This window comes from Gekko japonicus, unplaced genomic scaffold (genome assembly GCF_001447785.1).
Source record: "Gekko japonicus isolate JY-2015 unplaced genomic scaffold, Gekko_japonicus_V1.1 scaffold2854, whole genome shotgun sequence".
NCBI classification, from domain to species: domain Eukaryota; kingdom Metazoa; phylum Chordata; class Lepidosauria; order Squamata; family Gekkonidae; genus Gekko; species Gekko japonicus.
In genome coordinates, this window is record NW_015172632.1 from 7,181 (window position 1) to 25,193 (window position 18,013).

The following is an 18,013-nucleotide window of genomic DNA, read 5'->3' on the forward strand; positions in this document are numbered from 1 at the left end:
AAAGTCAAGGGCCCGGTCTCATACGAGGTGACAACGGAGGACGGCCGGCGGCTGGAGAGGCACATCGATCAGCTTCGACAGCGGCTGGCCCCAGGGGGCATGGACCCGGCCCCAGCGCCCCTTCCGGAAGATGGGGGCCGAGAAGAGGCCCCACCACCTGACAACAGCCAACCCGCAGAGGCCCCGAGCGAGGAGAGAGGGTCGGTCCCGGAAGAACCCGAGCCACCGACGCAGCCACCAGAGCAGAGGGCCCCGGAACTGCCAGACCCGGGCCTTCCTCCATCGGCCCCCACACCGGCTCCTTCACCGGCACCCAGGCGTTCCACCCGAGAGCGCAAGCCCCCTGTGTATTTAAAAGACTACATCACCCAGGTGGTGTCTGAACTATGGGGGGAGGGGTGTTATGTATGCAGACAGGAGCTTGGCTCCAGAAAGACAATGGGACCTAGGATCCTAGTTCCCCCCCTAGCTGACCAATGGGCTTCTTGGCGGGAAATTCAAACCCTCCAATGGAGTGGGAGGCCAGGGATGGGAGTGTATATAGTTGGCCTTGCAGGGCCGTTGTGTCTCTTATGTTAAGTACGGAATAAACGTGTGCAACCGCATGTCGTCGTCCGAGTCCTCCATGCGGCGAACCCAGTACTTTTCAATGTATAACTTTGGTTTTGGCATTGATTGAATTAGTTCTGACACAAGTAGTCACAGCTTGACACAAGCGCTTCTTTCAATAAACAAATCACCTTCCAGTAAGTGTTGTTGGGGCACGTTTGTTCAAGAATCTGACACTGCGATTCCCCCTCTTTGCCCCTCCCCCCATATCTAAGCCTCCTTATAACTCATGGTCATCAGGAAATTTTATGTTAGGCAGACTGAATGTCCTGCTAACTGCAGAACGCAGGGGGTACTTTATCAAGACTCCATTTTCTGACTGCAACTCCTGCCATGCATCTGGAGTAACACAGACCAGAGATCCTCTCATCTTATTCTGTGATAAATGGACAGTACTCATGGACCTCTGGATTACAAACGGTCACCAATGGGAAATTTGGCGGAAGTTTAAACCCACCAATGGGACCTGTGGGTGGTCCACGGGGACTGTATATAGTTGGCTATCTGGCCGGTATTCTTTGTTCTGTTGTGTTCCAGTAAACTATGTGCTGATAATCACGCTGTTTCCTGATTCTTCAATGCGTCGAACCCACTACACAACAAGCAACAAACACCCTTCCAGCAACGGATTGAAGTGTATTGTTTATACATCATAAGGTCAAGACGAGAACTACAGGAGGGGGACCTGGCTCCTCTTCTTCCTGTGTAAAACTGCAAAGTTCTTTCTCTTTGCTTAAAAGCAGTCCCCTTCTTAACCGTTGAGAAAGAGAATTGCAGGAACTGAAACAAACCAGTTTCATGGGGACACGAGGGGGGATATTTATTAACGTCCATCTCTCTCTCTCCTCCCTCTTGGCGCAGCTACCGAAAAGGAGCAAGTGTTTCACACCAGCCAGTTCACGACCAGAAAGAGGTCTGGGGGTGACTGGAATTAAAACGAGTCTTTGGCCTTTGGATGCCTGCCTGTGTGCTCGCGGACACGCACCTTGGGGAGAAGCAGGAGGGGGGAAGCAGCGCTCTTCTTGCTTCGCCGCCCATCCACCCCCACCCCCTGCTGGGAGCACGCCCTGGCCTCTCAGAGGGGGGGGCAGGGAGGCAGAGAGCAAGCAAACAAGGGGGTGTGCTAGGAGCATGGGGCGGCGCTGACGGTGCGGAAAAAGGCACGTGGTGTGGCCAGAGGGTCACTGGGGTGGCTGCCCAGGGTCAGACTGTGGTGCCCTAGCCTGCTCCAGCTGCCTCATGTGAGGGCTTGCGGGCGCTGCGGGTTGGTCCCACCCAGGGGGAGGGAGGGGGGTCCACTCGGAGCTCCAACTCAGCCAGACTTTGGGAGGCAAGAGCATGAGAGGCAGTGGTGGGAAGGGCACCCCAGCCCCCGGACAGGCTCTGCAGGTGGTGCCCACCAGCAAAGGCACCACCAGTATGACCAGGAGACCAGAGGAGTGACAGTGGTTTCAGGTGGGCTACCAGCCCTCAGCAGGCAATAATGGCGGTGGCAGGGGCCACAGGAGTCAAGACCCAGGGGTGCGGGTGGGATCCCGCCAGCCACTGTCCTTGCTGGAGCAGAGCAGCCTGGATAATTGTGCATGAGGGACTCTCGCTCGCGACACAGATGATGAATATGGATATGTGTGCATTCACACTAGGCTGCCTCCACACTCAAGTGGCCATTGGTGCAGGGGGGAAGGCTTGCTGGGCGTGGTGGCTGGAAGCCATGCGGGCCTTGCCGTTGGTGCCAGGGGGAGAAGGCTCACCTGTGGCTGCTTCCTCCACACGGCGACAGGAGGGCAACTGCCGGGGGCGGGCCTGAGCCCAGTCATGGCACAGGCTGTGGGGGCCCAGCAGGGTGCAGGCAGCGAGGAGGTGGGACTGGCCAGCAAACAGACAGTGGAAATGGTCCTGTGGCAAGTTGAGGGGCCTCTCGGGAAGAGGCAGGGCCAGACGGGCGGGGAGGGGTGTGCCTTCCATCACTGCTGAAGCACTGCTCTGGCCTGCTCCGGCTCAAAGTGAGCCCTGCCATACTCCTCTTCACCATTCCAACATAACCTACTGAGACTTTCATCACAACCACTTGCTTTCAACCCTGCTTCCCTTGAGACCTCTTCTATAACAGAGTGGACAGTGCGACCATCATCACATTGAATGACAGGGACGTCCAACATAAAAGGACTTTGTAGACTGCCCAATTGTAGAAATTACTCCACAGAGCCCTGTGTGCTGCATTTTATGGTAAACATTGTGTGACCTTGGACCCCATTGTGTAACATAAGGTATGTGAGACTTTACTTCCACATTTGTCCCTTTCTATTACATACTGCTGATATGTACTTAACCTGCTTCCAGCCTATGCATTTGTTACACATTACATCTTTCTAGATCTTGTTGTATTGCTTTTACAATTAGCTTTATTTTATTTATTTATTTATTTATTTTTGGATTTATATCCCGCCCTCCCCGAAGGCTCAGGGCGGCTAACAAAAAGGCACGAGTGCCAAAATTAAAACAGATAAAAGCAGAATAAAACAATGCAATACAAAACAAAACAGTAAGGTGTCGGTGCTCTAGATGTCACAGAATCATTAGTTGCAAGACGGGGTTCTGGAAAAAGTTATTAATTCCAGGCCAACAACATACCTCCTAGCAGCACAACCATCCCATCTTCATCCAGGGACGTCTTGCACCCCATTTAATACCCGCACAATTGATGGTCGAGGTGCGATGATGAGGGGAAATGATGATGGAATAGTGGTGGCGGCGGCTCCTACTCAAAAGCCTGGTGGAAGAGCTCCAACTTACAGGCCTTGCAGAACTGCGCAAGGTCCCGCAGGGCCCAGATCTCCTCCGGGAGCTCATTCCACCAGGTAGGAGCCGCCACCGAAAACGCCCTGGCCCTGGTAACAGCAAATTTGATATTCCTGGGGTTTGGAATTACCAGGAGATTTTGACTCCCTGACCGTAGTGCCCTTGGGGGAACATGCAGGGAAAGGCGGTCCCATAGGTAAGCCGGACCCTGGCCATATAGGGCTTTAAAGGTAAGAACCAGCACTTTGAAGCGAATCTGGTACGCCATTGGCAGCCAGTGCAGCGCTTTCAGCACAGTCGGATGTGCTCCCACCTAGAGAGGCCCATTAACAGCCTGGCTGCTGCATTCTGCACTAGCTGCAGCTTCCAGATTTGCAACAAAGGCAGCCCCATGTAGAGCGTGACAGTAGTCTAGCTTTACTGCTAGTGTGTGTGTGTGTGTGTGTACACACACACACACACACACTACACTTGTGCACTGACTTCATGAATAAATGCCCAGAATCCTTGTGGAAGCAGTCATTTCACCCAACATTCTGTTCTTAAAATATGTACACAAATCCAGATTAGATACTAAGAAGGAAAGCTTGAAGGCAAAAATATTGGTAATCCACAAATATAAAAACCAACTCCAAGTCTTAAACTTTGAGCCATTTATTATAACAATCAATACTGTTTCCCACCAGTGTCAGTGTTATCCTTAACATGTTTGGATATCATTATTTGTGTAACCAGTACCCAACACTTTAAAACTTGCACTTCCCAATTTTTACTATTTTGTGAAATGAATGTCTCCCAGGGGGAGGGAAGCAAGCTCAACTCTAAGGTTTATTTTAGCATCTCCTGAATGGGGAGGATGCAAAAGATAATTTTTAGATGATTCTGGGAAACAAAGGGAATAGGAAGTGCAAGCTGATTTTGCTTCCCATTCCCGTTATTTAAGTTTGAATTAGTCAAGAGTTAGCTGCTGTTGTGCTAAACTTTAACAGGCTATAAAACAGATGAACCCCATGTACTTATTTATTAGTATATTGTTTCATAGTCTTTTAGGAATGGTATCCAAACTACAGAGCTGTAATGCCTCTGTAGCCATGCGTACAGCACCCATGTATTTCACTAGGGACAATGGCTGCAATTTGAGGGGGGAAATTCCAGTCCCCATAACAACATTACTACAGCTTGATGAATTGCTCCCAAAGACTATGGGAATGGAGGTGATACAGCTGCCTTTAAAACATATTGCTTTCAAAGTGCGGATATGGCCCATGGCCACTGAAAGAATTAGTCCAATAGTAATCCAAGGAAGATATTTTATTTTTATTTAAAACATTTCTACCCTGCTTTTCAGTTCAGTGATCTACAAGGCAGCCTGCAATAGTAGCTATAGAAAGACTTCATTTTAAGTCCATGAATAAGTCTGAAGAAACTAAAATAAGTTGTTTCACTGCCGAATATGTAACAAAAAAAGATGGGGTGAAGAATTTTCCCCCCACCCAAATTGAATAGTAAAAAACAACACAAATCATTTTACATCTGCGTATTCTATAATACACTATACATCATAGATTCCATCCTATATTATCTAAATAATATAACTAAAATATAAATCTTACTTGTTAGATTGGGCCAGCCAAGGACGTGTATCTTTAGTTGCATGTTCCTGGAACAACTGAAAGAATTCTGGGTAGTTCAGTGTAGATGTCACATTCATACCCAAGATACCAAGCAGACGTGTGTATTCCTCATCAGTCATGCTGATAAAAAGGGTATCCAGGAGCCATCGGAAATCCAGCATGGTGACTATACCATTTTGGTTCCTGTTGATTTTACGGAACGCCATGTATGGGTCCTAACAGAAAATATTCAGTTTAATGTCAACAGTTGACTTTTTTTCCCTGTTAAAACAAATCACTAACTATACAGCGTAAAGTATTTTTAGAATGAGTCATCATTCCAAATCTTTTGAATAAGGGGTAAAATGTAGAAGACTGTTTCAAAACAGGCCATCTAGGAAAAAAACGTTGAAACTTTTTCTTGAAAGTCTCAAAGAAATGGTTGGAAAATATCTATCTGGGATGCTTTTATAAACTGGTTGTCCGGCTGCAGGTCATATTCATTGGCCACAAGACCCTTCTGTTTCTAGGTTTCCTTGATTTGAGAACATTAAAAATGTTATCTGCTTATAAAAGGTGGTCACATTAATTGAGAACTATTTACATAGGCCGCATGATTTTAAAGAGACATTTCTGGAGTTTCACACTCTTCCAGAACTGCTACTCTAAACACCTGATAGTTTCACCATAATTAGAGTCTGATTACAATCATCATCAGACTAACAATACAAATGTGTGTGAGAGAGACAAGAACGCTCAGGGAGCTTTACCAGGTGCTACACTAGTATATTTTAGAGTTATGCTGGCATATCCCACAGTTACACTGGTAAAGTGCTGCAGAGCAGAGCTAGATTGGCTGGCCATTAGTGTATCTCCACTCTGCCCCTGCCAATGTACTGCCAGTGCACCCTCTGTGTTGGCAGGAGAAAGGGTATTTCCAGGGGCATGCCAGGGATTAGCTGGTTCCCTAAAATGCCCAGAACTCTATTTTGTGGTGCGAGTGCAAAAGTTCATGGATCGCTCGGGCCACCTGTTTCCAGATGATAGCAGTCGCATTCCGAGGCCCAGCAGCTGCATGGTACGTGGAACTGCATAATGCTCGGGGGGCCGAGCTCAATGACATGTTTGCTTTCATGTGGGCACTATGAGCGCAATTCGAAGATCGAAACGCGGGGCCAAGAGCACGAGCGTACTTGCGCATGCTGAAACAAGGACGCAGAACGGTTCAAGAATACTCGGCTGAGTTCAAACTGCATGCGGCCAAATTGCCTAACTGGCCTGACAACATACTGGCCGAGATGTACTGTGTCGGGTTAAACACGGAGATATGAGAAACGGTCCTGAGGTCGGTCGACCCAATCTCCCTCATGGCATGGATGCAGGCGGCAGAGAGTGCCAAGAACCGCTTACAAACCTTGCGGCTGGATATAGCAGCAGGGGCGGGAAAATCGACCCCTACCCTTCCGAAACCCAAACCACCCCGGCAACCGGACGTCACGCGGGAGCAACGAATGCACCAAGGTTTGTGTCTGAAATGTGGAGAACGGGGGCATTCTTGGCTGCTGCCTGCTTCTTAATTCCTGGCCACAACCCCTGGCTATTCTCTTCCCTCCTATGGCTAAGGGCTTGTCTGCATGCCAACCTACAGCTCATCCTGTCCCAGCTCTGTCCCCAGACTCTTGCTGCTGTTGCTGGGTCTGTTGGCAAGGCTGTTGGCATCCCTTGGGGTCCACTTCCCTGTTAGTTTGGGGGTCTGCTGGGGCCTGCTCCTGGCTGATGTGGGTATTGCCAGGCCATCACCAGCCAATGACATCATTGGCCTTGTTGGAATAAGTGCAGGCTTATTCCTGCTCTCAGCAGCCACTGGCCCCCTCCTGGCTTGGCCTTCCCTCTGGCAGCTGAACCCTTGGCACTCCTCCTGGCCTCCTGATTGTTGAGCCCAGACGCTGTGGAGCCTGGGATGGCACTGCTGCAGCTGATGGGAGTCTGGGCGGGTCTGGGTCAGACATCAGCTCTAGAAACTTAGAATGTGACTCTGTTCATTTGTTCTTCATTAAAGTCACTGGACCAATCATATAAAACATTTACACTTAAAAATTCAAGCATACAGTAAACCAAATAAAACAATTTAAAATTACTCAAGATACAGTACAGTTTCTGAGACCTAAATATCACCAGACAGATCTAGCTACTTAATGAGTAATCTTGGCATTCTTATCAGACAGAAGATAATCAAATCTAACTTTTTCAGTAAGACCAGGGAATCTGCCTAACAACAGAATAATAATCTCATCATGTGCTTCCTTATGATATGGGCAGCTAAAAACATGTGCTCCATGGTTTCAAACTCTCTTAGGGAACAGGAGCAGGGCCTTTCCAGATAGGGAGTTTTGTTATAACTAAGTTCCAGTACTGCAGAAGGAAGGGCCAAACACCTTGCCATGGAAAATGCCCTTCTGAATTCATTTATTTCTAAAGATGTTAGACAAGCTGCCGGCTTCACAATATTTCTAAAGTTTGACCATACATACATATTTTTGTAGTCTAGCAACATCAGTACGGCATTCCATGTCCTCAGTCCTCTGTTTAACTAATCTCTTTGCCTGATCATAACCACAGGATAGGAGAGCATGAGGAGAGAAGCCAATCCTGACAATACGGCTCTGAACACATTTAAGCCAGTTAGACTGAAAGTTGTGAATCATTAATAATAAAAAGCTGAATGTGATTACCCCATATTCTTCCACCAGTTTATCACTAAACTGGCTAAGGCACTCTTCAGCTGACACAAAGTGACACTTGCTGGTGTTTAATTGGAGTTGTGTAGTGTGTCCCAGTCCGGTCAGTCTGGAATCTAAAACAGTTGCATGAGAATAAAGCATCCAGTGATCTCCACAGTCTGTCACATAAAGTAGATTTGCACAGCCATTATCAGTCTAGTTATTTATCAAGAAAATGTTTACTTCAAAGCCTCAGGCTCCACATGTTGCATACCATCACAATAACTGGACTGTAATATAAATTATGGCATTAAGCCATGGATTTGCTGCTCTTATTCTGGATCCATTAGTGAATATAATTTCAACTAATAATTGACTCCAACTTCCTTGCTTCACATGAAGCAGGAAAGAGGAACAGTGACCACTACGGCATAGGGCACCCTGTCCTCCTCTTAGCCAGCAGATGTAGCATCAAGCTTTTCAGAAAATAGCCATGACTTGCCTATGCAGGAAAAGCAGCTTTTGCCCTACAAGGAAGCATAGTCTTTCACAAACTGATTCCTAAAACCTGATGCTCCTTGCTGGAAACCAGGAGGAGAGAGTGCATTGAGCAACAGCAATGGTGTCTCCTCCTCAGTGCAGCACAAGCAGTTAAGTGAGCCAGTGGCTGGCCAACCACTGCAAGCCTCATCTTCCCTCTTCTACAGACCCTGATCTGAGAGAGTTTGCTCCCTCCTTGGGATTCCAGGACAAGTGGAGCAGAACTTTATTTACTTACATACTTTACTTTATTTGTACCCTGCCTTTCTCTTGAATGGGATCCAAAGTGGCTTATACCATTCTCCTCTCTTCCATTTTATCCTCATAGAAGAAGAAGATAAGAGATTGGATTTATACCCCGCCCTTCATTTGGCGTCTCAGAGCGGCTTACAAACTCCTTTCCCTTCCCCTCCCCACAACAGACACCCTGTGAGGTGGGTGGGGCTGAAAGAACTCTGACACAGACTGCTCTTTTTCAAGGACAGCTGTGCCAGAGCTTGTGACTGACCCAAGGTCACATCAGCAGGTGCAAGTGGAGGATTGGGGAGTCAAACCCGGTTCTCCCAGATTAGAGTCCGCACACTTAACCACTACACCATAGGTAGGTTGGCTTGAGAGAGTATGACTGGCCCAAGGTTACCCAGTGAGCTTCCACAGCCTGAGTGGGGATTTGACCCGAGCCTCCCAGAGACTAGTCCGATACACTTAACCACTACACCACACAGGACATGGATAGTAATTGTGATACATGAATTGTACTGATGAAAGAATGCAAATCACATTAGTTAGCTCCAGAGTTAGAAATAAATTCCTTTATCCTCTGCATGTTCACTCCCCTTCACCAACGTATGTATCAATAACAATAACGGAAATATAATTATATAATTTACTAGTATCACAGCTTAACAACAAAAATCTAGTGCATTTGCAAAGCTTAAGTCTGCTTGTTATACAATAGGAATGACATGGTTGCCACCTCTTGTGGGCTCCTCCCATGCTGAGATCGCACTGGAGAAGCAAACAGAATGTATGGATCGCTTCCTACATCGCTGTTGCTGATATTCTTTTGGAAATAACTATATCTTTGGCATCTCCCATATGATCTCAATATATTCCCATGTTATAGAGTAGTTGGGAGGAAATCATACCCTTTCACAGGCCCCAAGCCAGGATTTTTTTGCTCAGGGAGCATTTAAATTTTTAAGGGGGCAGCTAGGTAAAGTAAAGGTAAAGGTTCCCTTGCTCGAAAGCCAGTCGAGTCCGACTCTAGGGTTGCGGTGCTCATCTCCGTTTCAAAGCCGAAGAGCCAGTACTGTCCGAAGACGTTTCCGTGGTCATGTGGCCAGCATGACTAAACACCAAGGCGCATGGAACGCTGTTACCTTCCCACCGAAGTGGTACCTATTTATCTACTTGCAATTTCTTGCTTTCGAACTGCTAGGTTGGCAGGAGCTGGAACTAGAGACGGGAGCTCACGCCGTCATGCGGCACCCGGGTCTCGAACTGCTGAACTACCGACCTTCAGCGTCTTAACTACTTGAGCCACCACAGCTTAAATTAATCTGAATGCCTGTCTTTAAAGGGGGAAGCTCCGAGCCTGTTTCTAGCCCTTCCTTTCAAGGCACAGGCAACAAGCATGTTAAGTTCTTAGGGGGAAAAACAGGTCAGAGGACATTTAATTGCCTACAGAAGGCATTAAAATGCCTTTTGAGTTCCCTTCCACAGGGCAAGGAAGTTTAGAAAGGTATTCTCATGTTTTCCAAAGGCTCATGGGAATGTATTTGAAAGACTCATCATGACCTAGGTGGTATACAGCAGGACAGGGCTAGCAGAAAGGGGGATTGTTGGAGATGTACTGAAGGTTCCACTCTTGAGGGCCCTTCTAAGATTTCTTGCCCTGTGGAAGGGAACTCAAAAGGCATTTAGATGTCCTCTGTGCTGTCTTTTCTTGGGTCTCATGATGCTCTCCCCAAATTCCACAGTGTGAGGGGGAGGGAGGCCTGAGGGCAAGCTGGAGTGCTTTCACCCTGGCCACTGCCAGAGGTGGTGGTGGTGGGGTCTCTCCTCAAAAATAAGGTTTCTGGTATGGCTATTTGTGACGTGAGGCTTTTAATTAAGGGGGCGGGGGGGCAAATGCCCCACTGTAGCTACAGGCCCGTCCTTTCACAACCTAGCCACTGTCCCTTGGATAAAATCTGGTTCTTTAGGTCATTGTTATGGCATTTTGGTAAATGGTATTTTATAAAATAGGTTTGTGCCTGGTCTCAGACTGACCTCTATTATTAGCACAAATTTAGTCCTCTAAAAACACACTGATAAAGTCAGGCTTATAGAACTGAGAGAGAAAGATCTCAGTTGTTCCAGGATGAATGTGATACATTGTCAGTAAGTATGACGTTACCTTCAAATATTGCCACAAAATCAAGGTAACTCAGCCCTCCGTTTGGGAATCCTATTTTCTCTATGAGTAGATTAAACTGATCATCTTCCAGTGGCATACAAATATCTTCCAATAACTTCAAGAGAATAAAAATAACAAGACATTTCTTAATAGTGGGCATGAGGCAAATGTGTAGCTTTAAACAATTTCATAGAAAAATGTCTTTAACTCTTTCCTACTGAAATCAGTTGGGAGTTAATTACTACTGAGATCTGACTAATTTAGCTACACAGTTAAACCTGAGATGGGTCACCAAATATTAAATCTTATCTGTAGACACCCATGGTGCCCTCTTGCCTTGCAGGATCAGAACCCCATGGAGCATCCCCAACAGGCAATGCACACAGAGTTCCAATACAATTCCCTGTAGAGGATGGGTACGTATCAGCTGAATGAGTATGCCACGTCCCTCAACACAATCAGCCCACCATGTGGAGACCCCTCTGAGCCACAAAAGGCTAGCTAGCAGTCACTTCCTCTGTGTTATCTGTCTCATTATTTATTTCCCATGTCTCTTTTTGGTCTCTGTGTAAGCAGCAATTCAACAGGGCAGTAGTTGTTTGCACTTCTGTATGCTTGCACTTCGCACTACTTGATTGGTGGGTGTTGCTGGGGTTGTTAAGTACTCTGCTGTACTCACTATGCAGTCTGAACCTTGTGGAGGGGTGCTTGTCATTACTTTCCCCTGCTTGACTGGCCACAGGATGCCAACTAAAAACAGTGGCTTGCTGGAGTGTACAGGAAAAATGCAGGAAGCTATAGTCTCAAAAGATCCACTGTGGAACAGGAGGTATGACTGGAGATTAAAGATTAAAAGTGGCCTTAAGGAAAAAGGGATTTTCCCAAAGAAGGTCATGACTAGCAGATATGACACCAAAGTGAATTTTAATAGAGAAGAAGGAGGAGGAGGAGGAGGAGGAGATTGGATTTATGCCCCGCCCTTCGCTCGGAGTCCCAGAGCGGCTTACAAACTTGTTTCCCTTCCCCTCCCCATAACAGACACCCTGTGAGGTAGGTGGGGCTGAGAGAGCTCTTTCAAGAACTGCTCTTGAGAGAACAGCTCGGAGAGATCTATGGCTTGCCCAAGGTCATCCAGCAGGTGCAACTGGAGGAGTGGGGAATCAAACCTGGTTCTCCCAGATTAGAGTCCACGCACTTAACCACTACACCAAAGAAAAGACCACAGTTTTCGAGGTCCAACAAGTAGTCATAATCAAACTCAAAAGCACATGAAACAGGGTTCAAACTTTTAACCAAAGCCCAAACATAGACTCTTACCCAGTTAGACACATAGGATTTTCTACTCAAAGGCTTGAAGATACCCTCAAGAACTACGGCTACTGCTGAAGAGAACATGGGAGAAGCATATGGATGTGTCACACTGTAAGATGGAGAGCAGCAATATTGGGGGGGAGGACACTGGCCCACAAGAGGAGGTTGAAATTTTACAGGAGCTGGATGTAGTAGATCTGAGACAGAGTCATGAGAATAGCAAATCAGGCTTGATAGGGCAAAAGAGTGTGACTAAAATACAGCGGGCCTGGTCCTTGTGTAACTTGCAGATCACTCTGTCCAGGGAGAGAACTGGAAGGGAATGTAAAAGACATCTCCTGTTTAAACCAATAACAAAGCATCTTTATTTATTTATTTATTTTATTATATTTATATACCGCCCTCTCCAGATGGGCTCAGGGTGGTGTACAACAGTTAAATAATACACTTAAAAAATTAAAATAACAATTTACATATAAATATCATAAAATACCATGTAGTCATAAAACGATCAGATGACCAATCCGACTCAGGCCATTGATGGATAATTGGCCAGAAAAGTTGGGCCAGAGGAACTGACAGGTTAATGACAGGTTGACCCTGACAGCAATGTAACAAAAAAGCAGAGCCTTTTGTATTCCATTGTGTAGCAAGTAGATCTACCATAGGGAAGCCCTACTGGGAAAAAGCAGGATGAAAGTGATAACAGTGGATACACCATGTGGTAGGTGGGAGGGGTTCAACTCTGGGTGTCTGCCGAAGGTTGCCCTCCCCACTATGTGAATGACTTCAAAGATGTAGGTGTGGACTATGCTCCAGTGCCATATGGCCTGAGCCTCCAAGCAGAGTTACCTCTCTGCAGGTTGAAGTAAAACACAGCTGTGGTGTAATCCATAGCAATTTGAACTACTTTGCTTTGTAACACCATTCCAAAAGAATTACACCATATTTTACAGCTTTGAGCTCTAAAAGGTTAATGTGATGAGATCCAAAAGGAGACATCCACTGGTCACTAAACCCTCAGAGTGAACTCCCCAACGAGTGAGGGAGGCATTTGTGGTGGCAGTGATGTCAGGGAAACAGAACAAAGGGGGTCCTACAGAATTAATTGCAGTCTTAGGGACAACCACCCCACATTCATACAAGGAATCTGGGGACAGAAAAGAAGCAATGGGTCAAAAGAGTGAAGAAACCACTTTTGTGAGGGCCTCAGAAAGAGGCAGGCAAAGGGAATTACCATGGTTGTCAAAGCCATAAGGAATGACAGCCAGAAAATAGGGCCACTAGATTTTTAACTGAATGGGCACACTTTGTAGGGAGGAAGCCCATGACCTGGCAAGAATCTAAAGGTAAAGATTCCCCTGGCTCAAAAGCTAGTTGAATCCGACTCTAAGGGGTGGTGCTCATCTCTGTTTCCAAGCTGAAGAGCCAGCGCTGTCTGAAGATGTTTCCATGGTCATGTGGCCAGCATGATTAAACACCGAGAACCATGGAACGCTGTTACCTTCCCACCAAAGCGGTACCTATTTATATATTTGCAATTTCTTGCTTTCAAACTGCTAGGTGGCAGGAGGCCAAGAATCTAGGATTGCACAAATAAACTTGATGGAATCAGATGGGATAAGAACTGGATTTTTCTCAGTTTTAACCAATAAACTCAGCTGGCTCACTGCATGCCAAACAAACTCCATGGGTGGGCAGGTCAAGCCAGTGAGGGGGGACAACATAGGGGGAAGTATTACAATCTGTTGTAACCTTAGCTGAGCCACTCCTGCTGACATACATTTAATGCACATAGAGGGAAGTATTGCCAAACAAACAGAAGTACCCTGTACGGTACGAAAAGGTCTCCATCTTGAAAATGGAGAAATGTTCTACAGAAAGGGTGAAGAGTAAAGCCCCTGGACAACCTCAGATGATGGAACTTGTTGAATGGCTCCTTTGTTGAGGAAAGAGGGAACCTCATCACAGAGGAAGCTGCTGAGCCAGAAACAAGTAGAACTAGCAAACTTTATAAAGTAACCAGTAGAGAGAACATGTCAGAGGTGATCTCCTTCCAAACAGGTAAATAAGGTGCTAACCTGTCAAAGAAGGACAAGGCATGGGAGGAAACAAGTAGCCATAACTGCTTGGGTCTCTGCTGAGAAACTTGCCTGACCTATGGCTTAGAATATGTTGTTTTGAAATATTGAGGAGCAGGCTTGTAAGAGGCCTTGGCAGACCAGTACAAGGGGCAGGGTAATACCAGTTTTCTGCACTGCAGCCACTAGGGGCGCATGGAAGGACGAGCACAGTAAATAGTTATACGAAGAAGGTGCCCCTAAGGTTAGCCAGCTTTTCCTGATTTTGTCCATGCCATCACCTGTCTGGGAGGTGAACAAAGGGCAAGTCCTCCACTTGAGCATTAGTGTCATTAGAAAAGGCTGTAGACTTAAGCCATGAAAGAATTACAATAACAAAGGCTGTATACCAGCTTACTACAGGTGGCCACTTATTTAGCAAAATTAATCTACTGCTTTGAAAACTTAATGACCTCAGCCTGTAGCACCTTGGCCAGTTTTTGGTTTCCTCTGCTATGAGGACAGGGAAGTATGTTATATGCTACCATAAAAAGAGCTTATCATGACCCATTCTGGTTTAGTAATCAGCAATTAGCAGGGAAAGTAAGACGATGGAATACAATTTCCTGCCAAGAACATTTAATTTACAGCCATCATGGTCAACTGGGGCTGAATGCAAGACAGAGACCCCGGTCACATGGCAAAGTTGCAGTGGGAGAGGCACGGAAGGTGGGCGGATTATCTGGGCGCGATCACACCCCAACATCTGGGAAGTAGAGTGCACCCGTGGCTTACCGCCGACAATGCGCATTTAAAAACTAGTACCTCCAAGGTACTAGTAAACGTTTGCCACGGGCTGCCTCCAGACACCCGTGGTGTGATTGCGCTGGCGCGCGGCATTCCCCTCCGGTCCCTCGTTTACCCGCTGGCACCAAGGGAAGGGCCCGTGCTGTGCCGCCGGCACGTCTGATCATGTAATCACGGATTAAACTGCACCGGGGCAATTAGCAACGCCTCCCCCCCGCGATATCCGGCCCGTGTGCCCGGGGCCAGAGTTTTGCTTATTTTATTACAGGAGTGTTGAGGGTTGCCTGAACAAGAATGAACAAACTTCTACCTTAATCCTGTACATATTTCTACTTTCCCGGTCGTGGCTCCCACAGAAGCTGATTTTGACACAGTTATGACCTTGCAACAATCCTACAAGCATGAGGAAGGTGACAGGACCGAGGAAGTCCAACTGGAGGAGGAGGAGGATCAGATCTGAGGGCTGTGGTTCTGAACAGAGAACATTAGTGGCAAGAGACTTTTCCATGAAATATTTGCTCTGAATAAAGAGGCAGGTCCTCACTCAGGGAAACAGGGATTAGAACAGCATCATCTGGTGAATGTAAAGAAGAGATCAGAACTGATCTCAGAATGAGCTGAAAACTTGGAGATGAAACTTGAGTGTGTAAGGGAGGTCTTTGAACCACGTGAGGCAGGTGTATCAGGAGTAGTAATAAGGACTGGAAGCATGTGAGTGGACTGGATGGCTCTTTTGGTGCAAGAGAAAGGACCAGTGTTCATGCATCTGAAAACAGCAGGGGAGCAAGGCTGGATATGGAACAAAAGGATGATGAGGCCTAGGAGCCCATTCACACAGTGCCAAACACCCAAGTCATTCACCCACAGGTTGCAAACAAGGTCTGTGTTGGTATTTCCAAGATGGTTCCAAGGGGAGCATGGCTGCACAAAGGAGAAGAGTTTCCAAGTAAATCCCATACTGGGACAAAATGTGGATAATTTCCAAGTCACAGAAGTGTGGGGATGGAGTGCCAAGTATCTTGCATTCAGTCAAAGACAGAGCTCTGGGACTCAATTGGATAAAGCAATGAAGAGGTAGGAGTAAAGGTAAAGGTAAAGGTTCCCTTGCTCGAAAGCCAGTCGAATCCGACTCTAGGGTTGCGGTGCTCATCTCCATTTCAAAGCCGAAGAGCCAGCGCTGTCCAAAGACGTTTCCGTGGTCATGTGGCCGGCATGACTAAACACCAAGGCGCATGGAACGCTGTTACCTTCCCACCGAAGTGGTCCCTATTTATCTACTTGCAATTTCTTGCTTTCAAACTGCTAGGTTGGCAGGAGCTGGAACTAGAGATGGGAGCTCACTCCATCATGGGGCAACTTGAGTCTTGAACGGCTGAACTACTGACCTTCCACAGCCTGCAGTTCAGCGTCTTAACCACTTGAGCCACCGCAGCTCCGAGGTAGGAGTAGAGGTGTGCAAAAAATAATAATAATTCAGCGGATTCGGCTGAATCAGGCAGAATCAGTTTCGGCTGGCAGAAAGACTCCCACATGTCAGTTTTGTCAGTACGAGCCGATTTGGGAGTCTTTCGGCCAGTCGAATGTCAATTTCAGCCCCATTATATCCTATGGGCCATTGAAGTCAATGACAAAAACATAGGGTATATTCTGGGGGCTGGAGGGGAGGGGGTTTGAGGGAGAGGATCCACACTCGCAGGGTAGCTGCTGGAGCCTCTCCTGAAGATATCCACCAAGTTTCAAAAACATTGGACCAGGGGGTCTAATTCTACGGACCCCCAAACAGGTTGCCCCCATCCCCTCCATTGTTCTCTATGGTGGGAAAAATAGTTACTTTTTCCCACTTTCCCCAAAAGACCAACAGAACCATTTATACAGGTTCTTCCCTGTGTAAATTGATGGTGCAAATAGAAGTCCAGGGATGTAGCGGGTCAGGCCAGGGTAGAGTTGGGTAGAGTTTACTCTCTCTCCCCCCTCCCAAGCAAGGAAGGTGGTGTGCAAAGCAACACCACCAACCTTGCAGGCTGCACATGCATGCAGCAATTGGCTGAAACTGGCCTCCCCCCCCCTTTGCCTTTGCCTTTGACTTCAACTTTTTGTAGACAGTTCAGACTGGCTTCGATGGGCCAACAGGAATGGGGACATATCAACTGGATGTAAAAGATGTTTCCAGTCATGGAACCAATAGAATCAGAACAGTTCAAACCAGGCAAGCAGTGCCTTTGTTGGAAGACTAGATGGAGTGTCTATGGCTACCAAATCTTTCTCCCAAAGAGCAGTTTTTAAACAAGAGACTCTGTTGGAATGCACTTTAGGGGTGAATAGAGTACCGTATTGTTTGATTGTACAATGCAAAGTACAATATGTCTGATTCCCCAAGGCAAAGGAGGCATAGAGTATGATCATCAGTTTGTGCCATCTTAGTGCTGTAATTAGAGCACAAAAAGAATACAGCCTTCTGTAGCATGACAAAATGGTTAAGAAAACAGTTGCACTTACCTGTAACTGTTGTTCATTGGCATCTTCTGTGCAGACACACATTGGGACTGCGCTTGCACAGGCCAGCCATGGACATTTTCTTTTCTAGCTAAAAAACTCTGCGATGGGGTGCTCCACCCCTTTTGGAGCTGGTGCATGCATGGGATTTCCTGCCAATACATCATGTGCTCCAAAGCCGGGCACCCCCTTTCTTCAGCTTCCATTAAGCTGCTGCAAGCCTTCTCATAACCATTCACGCATTAACATAATTATTCCTTAAAGCCAATCCCCACTTCATCTTTTTTTTTTGCACCAATATTCTTGTCTGAGCTCACGGTGGGGCAAGAGAGAGGGAATGTGTGTCTGCACAGAAGACGTTGATGAACAACAGTTTCAGGTAAGTGCAACTCTGTTTTCATCTTCTGTCTTCTTGTGCAGCCCCACATTGGGACCAATAGTGAGCTACTCGCCAAAAGGTAGTGGGGTGAGACTTTCACTGGAATAAAGTCTGCAAAATTGCCTTCCCCCCCATCTGCTTCCTTTTTTGCCAGCAGTTCCAAGGCATAATGCTTCACAAATGTGTCTTAAGATGACCAGGTTGCCAGCCTGCAGATCTCCAGAAGGGGAACCTGCTGATGAAAGGCAGCCAATGAAGCCTGGGCCCGGATAGAGTGTGCA